General features: G+C 52.0%; 1 long non-coding RNA gene across 1 annotated transcript; it reads left to right on the plus strand.

Annotated features, from left to right (window-relative positions):
• Positions 1-2,020: 2,020 nt before the first annotated feature.
• LOC136747255 (uncharacterized) lies at positions 2,021-4,241 on the plus strand. Its single transcript, XR_010816454.1, has 3 exons — positions 2,021-2,232; positions 2,668-2,874; positions 3,866-4,241. It is a non-coding gene; the product is annotated as an uncharacterized LOC136747255 (long non-coding RNA).
• Positions 4,242-10,304: the final 6,063 nt, after the last annotated feature.

The raw sequence follows: 10,304 nt of genomic DNA on the forward strand, positions 1-10,304 counted from the left end.
CGGCGCATCTCGGGAGTGTTTAATGCAGAGCAGCTCTGAGAAGCTCGTGCCGCCTCAACGGGCAGAGTGCGCACAGCTGAGGACTGCGGTACGAGGTACGAGAGACAGCAACAGGCTTCGTGTAGGAGCTGGGAGGCAGCACCCTGGAGAAGTAGACCAACACTCTGGAAACTCAGCACACTGCTCCAGGTGTTGGGAATTTGTGGACAAGATCGGAGAGTTCAATACCGTGAACACAGACGTCCCACGTCTCTTTTCTCTTTTCTCTTTTCGCTTCAGTCCCTGATACCCTTTCTGATCTCGATTGCAGGTGTGATTCCTTTCTCAGTCTGGGCTGGACCACATCCTGACACCAACAGAGCTGACAGCTGCAGCCCAGACCACACTAGAGTACCAACCTGCAGCCGGACTCTGGGAGTTTCGGAGTTTCCCCTCCGCTGCGTCGCTCGATCCCCACTGGGAGCGCGGGTAGCTGCCCCAGGACCCTGGCAGGAGTCTGCTGGAGCTGTGCTGCTACCAGCCCTGGCCCCTCCCTCCTATAACCAACCCCCCTGTCCCCCCCGTCCCCTCATTAAAAGCCTGACATTAAAGGCGGCTGTGAGTGGTGCTGGGAATGCACAGGGGGAGCCGCGCCGAACACGAAACTTCAAAACCAGACGGATTCCCGCAGAAGTTAATTCCTCGGCTCGCTGTCATTTTGTATCACAGTCGTCCGCCGTAGTTCACTTAACTTTATTCCTTTCCCCCTTTTAATCTCGGCTCTGATCCTCCCCGGGTCTCACCAGACTTTGTAGTGCCGTCTCCGCCGCGACGCTCGCACAAGGGGTTGCGGCGGAGTCGGACACTTCTCTGACGGAGGGACGGCACGCCCCGTTTCTCCAGTCGTGCAGAAATCAAAGATAAGACGCCCTGAAATACAAACGCATTCGGATCATCAGTTCTGAAGTCGAGCTCACAAAGGGAATTCCAGATTTTGGGGCCGACTGACGTTGCAGTTGCCATGACTACCCTAGGTTCTGCCATCATCCTCCGTCGAGCGGGGAGAGCGGGGGGGCTGTCGCCGGGCTGGAGATGCTAAAATAAAACTAGAAGAAGAAGAGTGGTGACTTTATGGGGTTTGTTTGTTTATTCACATTTGTTTGTTTATCAGATCGTAATCGTCACGTTGTCAGAATTCAGGCTCTGTTCTCAAGAAACCTTCACACACGGGCCTGGGATTTGTTTAATTTTAAAGACCCCCAGCTCTCAGTCTGTTAACAAATGTCAGAGTTAAGAACTGAACAGACGTTGGAAATCCTGCTTCGAAGGCAATTTCCCCTCAGTGATGATGAGAGCCGACTGTGAGTCACATTCAGACCTCTGACGTGGGTGACGAACGCTGTGTGTCTTTGAGCTCACTTTCTAGCGCTTGTATTGCGTTGCAGACACGCCTTTCTCTAGGGTGCATCGGTGTGGGGCCCCAGGGTGGCTGTGCGGGGCCCCAGGGTGGCCATGGCTGTCCGAGTGTGTCATAGCTGCCTGTCCTCCTATAGGACACCACTGGGTAAAGAGGATCGGAGCAGACAGTGAGCCCAGTGCATTCTGGGACTGTGTCACAAAGTCACACAGGTACTGACGGTGTGAGGGTGGGGGGGGGCACTGCAAATTGAAGAGAGTCGCTCATGAGGGGAGCCGAGGAGGGTCTGCACCTGGGAGTGGGGGGCACGGGGCGGCGTGGGGGGCAGCACGGCAGCAGGCTGCTCTGTTAGCAGGATTGGCTGCTGATTCAGGCCTTTCTAGAAGCGGCCGCTGGGACTGTGGGAGAGAATAGGCCCTGGCTGCGGCTGACAGTCTCTGTCCCGGGATAATAAGGGCCATTGTCCCCCTAAATCCCGGGCTAATTAGCCACCCTTTGTCGTTCCCATTTAGGGCACTGGGCAGAGAGCTGAGAGGGGATTTTTTATAGAAAAGATTCAAATCAGATGAGATGACTAGTGTGCTTTTTGTTTGTTTTCTTCACAATGTTTGTCCAAAGGTCAAGCGGCCAATCCCAGTGTGAGCGGCCACAGCTGGACCCCTGGACGCGGCATCACGGCGCACGGCCCGGCCAGCCCCCCGGCACTCCCCAATCTCACCAGTCGGGGTGCCGTGTCTTGTCACAGATGGACCCCTGGGGAAATGTACCGTGCCACAGAGACAGTTCCCCCTCTTGGTGTCCCTCTGTGTGTTCATGTCTTCCGTGCACTTCTTCAGGTATTCTTCATCACTCGAAGTTAAAGGGTCCCGGTACAACTGTGCTCATCTCTGAACTCTGACCAGTTAGACATTTTCAGTTCCCAGCGGGTTTCCTCAGGGGTGTTCACTCAGTTCTAGTGTGTAAGCTGCTCGGCGGGGAGATGACATAACCCAGCTATCAGGCCGGGGAGTCGCACCCGCCCTCTCTCTGCCTGAAACGCCGGGTGCCCCGTGACCGGGACAGCAGAGGTGGGAAGGAGGCAGTCGGGGTGGGGGGAGGGGCAGGGGAGGATGGCGGGAGGGCTGGAGACTCAGACGGGGAGAGGGAGGGAGCGTGGAGGCAGAGAGAGGACGGACGTCTACTTGTTGGAGCTCTCCTGGGAACACACTGCCCTACTTCACTCTGACAAAACTGGGTTACTACTCCTGCTCTTCTCACTGTGCTTATTTTAGCCCAGGCTGACGAACGGCTGGCAGGGACGCGCGCTGAGAGAGGAGTGAAGGCCAGGGGAGGCTTTCACTGCGAAGACAACAGAGCCCAGCCACACACTGCCAGACGCAGCCAGACGCAGCCAGACGCAGCCCCCTCAGAGTTGCAGCTTCCTGTGCACTGCAGTGTGGAGAAAAAACACAATCTACATCACACACACTCACACACTCGTAAGCTGACAGGAGTGGCTGTCAAATCTCTGTCCTGGAATCGATTCTCCATGTCCAATGCTATTTGGCAACCCCCTCCCAGTAGAAAGGAATATCAGATTGTGGAGAACAGCTCCAGTCCTTGCTGGTTGAGCTCATTAAGCGCTGGAAGCAGCTGAACACGGGGGGCCACACTGCACCCCCCCGAGGGCCGCGGCTCTGAGCTGATAAGCTGGTTTGTTGTGCATATTTAGTGAGGAGCTTTGGGCTCTGTGTTGAAGCGCAGCGGGTTTATGAGCTCAGACAACTCGCCCTCCTCCCAGGTAAACTTTAGGCCAGGTGTGACCGTCCTTCTGCACGACTCTCCACACACAGACCAGCGAATCACGCGCATCAGTTCAAGTGTTACCAAATGATTGAGTTCGTAAGGCACAGCGTTTTGTGACAAGATATTTAATCATTTTTGCATTGCTTATTGTAATTTAATGAATACACTGACTCTGACTGTAAAATGTTTATTGTTTTAATTACAATCTCCCAGGAAACAACAATGAAAGAAATGGGGGGGTGTAGAAATGAAAAACCTTTAATAGGGTTTTAATAATGCATGTTAATTTTACGCATTATTGCCTCCTATATTGCTTAGCATAATAATACGCGGGTATAATGCCGAAGTTATAATGACCCCAAACTGTTTTTGATGAGTTTCTGCAAAATCCGCATCTTGTGTGTTTGTAGTTGGAGAGCTCGGTCTCCCGAACCTCATTAACCCTCAGCCGCAAAGCTGGTTGGTTAATGGGGGGTAAATACTCACTAAAGAAGGTAGAAAAGGAGTCTGGCTATTGATAAGTCTTGAGTAATCGCTTGCAAAAAGAAACTGAGAATTGTACTTTTATTATCATTCATTTAAAATCTGGATATAAACAAATGCTCTAATACATATGTGTGTATGCATGGTTTTATTTAATAATTTGTTATAAATAAATAAATATTTCATTTGTTTATTGAACAGCAGGTACAAGACACCAAGCACCAAACGGAGCAGGCACAAACACAGCAGTGCTGAGAAATGTGTCTGTGCGTCACACAACGCCCCACATGGACTCTCACACAGGTGGCTGATGTCCGTGCCGCCGGGTGCAGGACCGCTGTGTGAAGTTCCTTCGCATATGGAGAGGGGGGGCACCTGATTGTAGCAGGGCTCTGTAATCCTGCGCTGAGAGAGAGAGAGAGAGAAGGAGAGAAGGGGGGAGAAGGAGAGAGAGAGAGACGGAGAGGAGTGTAGCGCTGCACATCCTGGACCTTTTTAGTTTTGTTATTAATCGGCGACTTTACTTCTGTGTCGTGTTGTGTGCAATGGACAGAAATAAACACACTGGGCTTAAAAACGTTGTTCTGCTAATTGTTTTAGAGCGCAGGGACGGAGTTGCGTTTGTGTGTGAGAGAGAGAGAGAGATGGGGGGGGATTTTTCCAACATCCTTTTTTCTTTTCCTTCTTTTAGGCCCCTTGTGCTTCTTTTGTTTCCACTACCTTAGCCCCCATCTCTGTTGTCAGGGCAACCAGCAAGCATGGGCGCCTGACTTAATTACAACCTCAATCCTTCTTGAGTTAGTGAATACCTCACACACACACAACCCCCTACACACACACACACACACAACCCCCTACACACACACACACACACACACACACACACACACACACACACACAACCCCCTACACACACACACACACACACACACACACACACAACCCCCTACACACACACACACACACACACACACACACACACACAACCCCCTACACACACACACACACACACACACACACACACACACACACACAACCCCCTACACACACACACACACACAACCCCCTACACACACACACACACACAACCCCCTACACACACACACACACACACACCACACACACACACACACACACACAACCCCCTACACACACACACACACACACACACACACACACAACCCCCTACACACACACACACACACACACACACACACACACACAACCCCCTACACACACACACACACACACACACACACACACACAACCCCCTACACACACACACACACACACACACAACCCCCTACACACACACACACACACAACCCCCTACACACACACACACACACACACACAACCCCCTACACACACACAACCCCCTACACACACACACACACACACACACACACACACACAACCCCCTACACACACACACACACACACACACAACCCCCTACACACACACACACACACAACCCCCTACACACACACACACACACACACACAACCCCCTACACACACACACAACCCCCTACACACACACACACACACACACACAACCCCCTACACACACACACACACACAACCCCCTACACACACACACACACACACACACAACCCCCTACACACACACACACACACAACCCCCTACACACACACACAACCCCCTACACACACACACACACACACACACACACACAACCCCCTACACACACACACACACACACACACAACCCCCTACACACACACACACACAACCCCCTACACATACACACACACACACACACACACAACCCCCTACACACACACACACACACACACACACACATAACCCCCTACACACACACACACACACACACACACACACAACCCCCTACACACACACACACACAACCCCCTACACACACACACACACACACACACACACAACCCCCTACACACACACACACACACACACACACACAACCCCCTACACACACACACACACACACACAACCCCCTACACACACACACACACACACACACACACAACCCCCTACACACACACACACACACACACACACACACAACCCCCTACACACACACACACACACACACACACACAACCCCCTACACACACACACACACACACAACCCCCTACACACACACACACACACACACACACACACACAACCCCCTACACACACACACACACACACAACCCCCTACACACACACACACACACAACCCCCTACACACACACACACACACACACACAACCCCCTACACACACACACACACACAACCCCCTACACACACACACAACCCCCTACACACACACACACACACACACAACCCCCTACACACAACCCCCTACACACACACACTCACACACACACAACCCCCTACACACACACACACACAACCCCCTACACATACACACACACACACACACACACAACCCCCTACACACACACACACACACACAACCCCCTACACACACACACACACACACACACACACAACCCCCTACACACACACACACACACACACACACAACCCCCTACACACACACACACACACACAACCCCCTACACACACACACACACAACCCCCTACACACACACACACACACACACACACAACCCCCTACACACACACACACACACATAACCCCCTACACACACACACACACACACACACACACAACCCCCTACACACACACACACACAACCCCCTACACACACACACACACACACACACACACAACCCCCTACACACACACACACACAACCCCCTACACACACACACACACACACACACACAACCCCCTACACACACACACACACACACACACACACACACACACACACACACAACCCCCTACACACACACACACACACACAACCCCTACACACACACACACACAACCCCCTACACACACACACACACACACACACACACAACCCCCTACACACACACACACACACAACCCCCTACACACACACACACACACACACACACAACCCCCTACACACACACACACACACACACACACACACACACACAACCCCCTACACACACACACACACACACACACACACAACCCCTACACACACACACACACAACCCCCTACACACACACACACACACACAACCCCCTACACACACACACACACACACACACACAACCCCTACACACACGTATTATTTCTCTCTCTCTCACACACACACACACACTTTAAATCTTGCACACGCTCACATCAGCCCACACCCACCAGTACACAACCACACATGCATGATCTGCACAAAGAGAGAGGGAGGGAGAGAGAGAGAATTGGAAAGAGGGAGAGAATGAAAGTGCTTTCTAGCGGTATTTGAAAGAGAAAGGAAGAAAAGCCCCATTCAGCCGCTATGGCCTTTATTAGCGCGCAGCCCCGTCGCGCACACAGGCCGGGGGGGTGGGCTCGTGCTCAGGTATGCTCGCCTCCCATTGGCTCGCGGCGCCGGGGGCTTTGTTCTCGCGCTGGGGGGGCACGGAGCGACTCGCCGCGCGCCGCAGCCCGCAGACCTGTCCTGCGCGAGCGGGCGCGGGGAGCGGGCGCGGGGCCGGCGCGGGGCCGGTGCGGGACAGACCCTCAGGATTGGCAGAGACGAGGCGGTAAGACTGTTTTCTTTTGAGCTCTATTGCGTGCATGTCGTCGACAGACAGACGAGGGACGCGCTTCTGCCGGGTGGGACACCTGCGTGGCACCTGCGTCCGCCTCGCCTGTGCAGCTCTGTCCCACGGGAAGGTGCTGTCTTCTGCTCCCGGCATTTCCGATGCACTTGTTTCGTTTGTGCCCCCCGCGATGCCGCCTGTCAGGGGCCGTCAGGACGAGGGGCTGAGACGCGTGTGGTGCTTCAATGCTGGAGGATCCGCAGGATTCATAGCGAAGTTCAGTTCAGCGCCTCCAGTCCCAGAGCCGCATATAGTACTTGTATATGAAATAGAGTATAATGCACAGATTATTATTTTTTTCAATGATTGTTCAAAAAACAACCAAGCCCTTTTAGTTTGTATCATCGGACAGATGAAATCGATATTGCATTTGATTCCTAATCCATGGCCGGGGCTGACGTGGTTTCACATTATTTTCGTTTGGTTTCTCTATCCTGTCAAGCGCTTCCTCGCCGTATTCATATTTCTATCATCACTGTGTGTTTCTTCCCCAGTACCACTGAGAGACAGAGGGCTTTAAAGGTGTACATCTGGTGAAAGAGCAACTGGGGCAAGCACTTATATTTTGGTGTGATTGTGTATTATGTTACAATGGTGCAGAGGTGGCGGATCCCGCACAGACGCCGGTGGAAGTTGCGGTCAGAACTGCCAAGTCCTCTTCGTCGCAGATCTCAGCACCACAGACCGCAACAGGTCCAGACGAGCTGTGACCTGCGAGTTGCAGAAATGCTAGTAAATATAATGAACTATGTACAGCAGCTTCGATGATATTGGGCCTAATTAAGGTTATTGACAATAAAACAAATGAATTAATGAGTTTTATTTTATATCTGCTGAAATGATGTAGTGTATCATTCCTGACACTGAGACACAGACACGCAGACTTGCTTCCGTCTGGGACACGGCTGGACCGCAGGCTTTGCTACTCTCTTATTTTTCCTCTTCTCCTGATTAAGCCAGACGTGTTTCTGTGTCCGAATCACTCAAGTTCGGACTCGGTCAGTAACCCCTGATCACCCCGTCAAAGGAGTCTTGCTGGATCTGAACCCCGGGGGTCTGGCTCTGGCAGAGGAATGTCTTATTTGGATTAAGATTCAGATTTGGGGAATGACGGGCTGCAGATTTCGATGGGCCCTGAAAGGGATGGTTAGCAGGGCATTGGTGGTGGTGAGTGGGGGGCCGGCCGGCGTCTGGGGCCACATATGTTGCCGTGATGCTTCACAGTGACATATGTGTCAAAGCATGAGGACCGTGACCCTATTAACCCCGCGGGCCGCAGAGCAGGGAGAGCCACATGCGGCGTCGTGTAGCCCAGAGCCGTCTCCGATTCACCCTGTTTCATTACCTCAGTGAGAATGAAATCCCCGATCGTACCTGCCAAGGGAATCGTTTAGTTTTTGATTACAGAACCGGCAGGAGTTTGATAACCTTCTCAATCACCAAAGAACGGTTTCATTTCAATTTGCGGACGATCCCGGGGTAGGGGATGATGGAAAGTCTCTCAATCATTCCTTCTGTTTTGATCTTGGGACACAACAGCGACATGTCTGTGTTTTTCCAACACACTTCTTGATAAATAAGTGTTTTTCGACGATTTTATTTGTGTTTTGTAGTTCAGGACGAGAGTAAAACCCCCAAAATGCGCAATGCAGCCACACAAACGCACACAGCCGGGGCGAGGCAGTTTATAGCAGCTTTTCTGTCCAGTAACCCCCCCACCGATTCCAAAAGATGTTGACTGGCACGCTGGCGCCGTGGTGTGCTGGCACCTGGCCTTTGTCTCGCGTCGTCGGTTCACAGTCCCAGGGCGAGGGAATGGAGAGCAGTTATCTCCCTCTCGCAGCTCTGGGCCCGACACACTTCTAACAGGATTTACCGTTTGATTCGTTTCAATCCTTTTGTGTTTAAATGTTGATGAATCGCACATCTGTGTCCCACCCGTGAATTGAGACTGTCCTCGTTGTGTGAACCTTGTGCACCCAGTGTGTGTTGCTAATCTTAAGTTGTGTATACGAAGTGCTATATGAAGGACTACTTCCTATACCTGTATTTTGAACTCCATTAAAAATGTTTTACTTCATTGATGACCACAACTTCTATGAACATAAGAATATAAGAATGTGTCCAGTCGAGAGGAGCCCATTCGCCCCATCGCACTCGTTTGGTGTCCATTAATAACTAAGTGATCAAGGATCCTATCCAGTCTGTTTCTGAATGTTCCCAAATTGTCTCTTCAGCCACATCACTGGGGAGTTTGTTCAGATTGTGACGCCTCTCTGTGTGAAGAAGTGTCTCCTGTTTTCTGTCTTGAAAGCCTCTGGTTGGACTCGACACAAGTTGAGTATTAAAATACCTTTTTTCAAAAGCAAATCAAAGTGCATTAGTTTCAGCTGTCAGGAGAATCTCCCTCTCTGTGTCCTTTCCTTCAGTGAGGATCGCACAGAGACACGGCCGTCCCTCCCGCTCTCGCTGTGCCGGGCAGAGGAATGTCTCCTCTGCGTTGCCCAGAGCCCCGGCCTCCCTGCTGGGCGCCCGTCACATTTAATCTCGCACAACGATCAGGCCTGGCAGTCTGGTTTCCATGGACTTTACCCGACCGGAGGACTTTAAAGAGCTCGGAGGACCGAAATGCTTTGCTTTCTCCCGCAGCCCGGCTGCCCCCCAGGCCCGGCCCGGCTCACCTCCACACCCTGACGGAGGGCTCTCCCTCTCCCTCCCTCCTTTCATTTTCTCCATTATTATGTTGATTATTTAAAGCCCTGCGCCCTCCTCCTCACTGCCCTTGGTAGATGAGCCCCACAGTCAAACTTCCTGCAGACCCATTTATTGGGATATAAAGGCAATTGGACACAACACAACTCTGTGCTCTGGTGGCCAAGTGCTCTGATTAGCTGCCATAATTAAGGCTCGATGAACGTGGAGTTGTGGAAACGCGAGGC

Source organism: Amia ocellicauda, chromosome 3, assembly GCF_036373705.1.
Source record: "Amia ocellicauda isolate fAmiCal2 chromosome 3, fAmiCal2.hap1, whole genome shotgun sequence".
Lineage (NCBI taxonomy): Eukaryota > Metazoa > Chordata > Actinopteri > Amiiformes > Amiidae > Amia > Amia ocellicauda.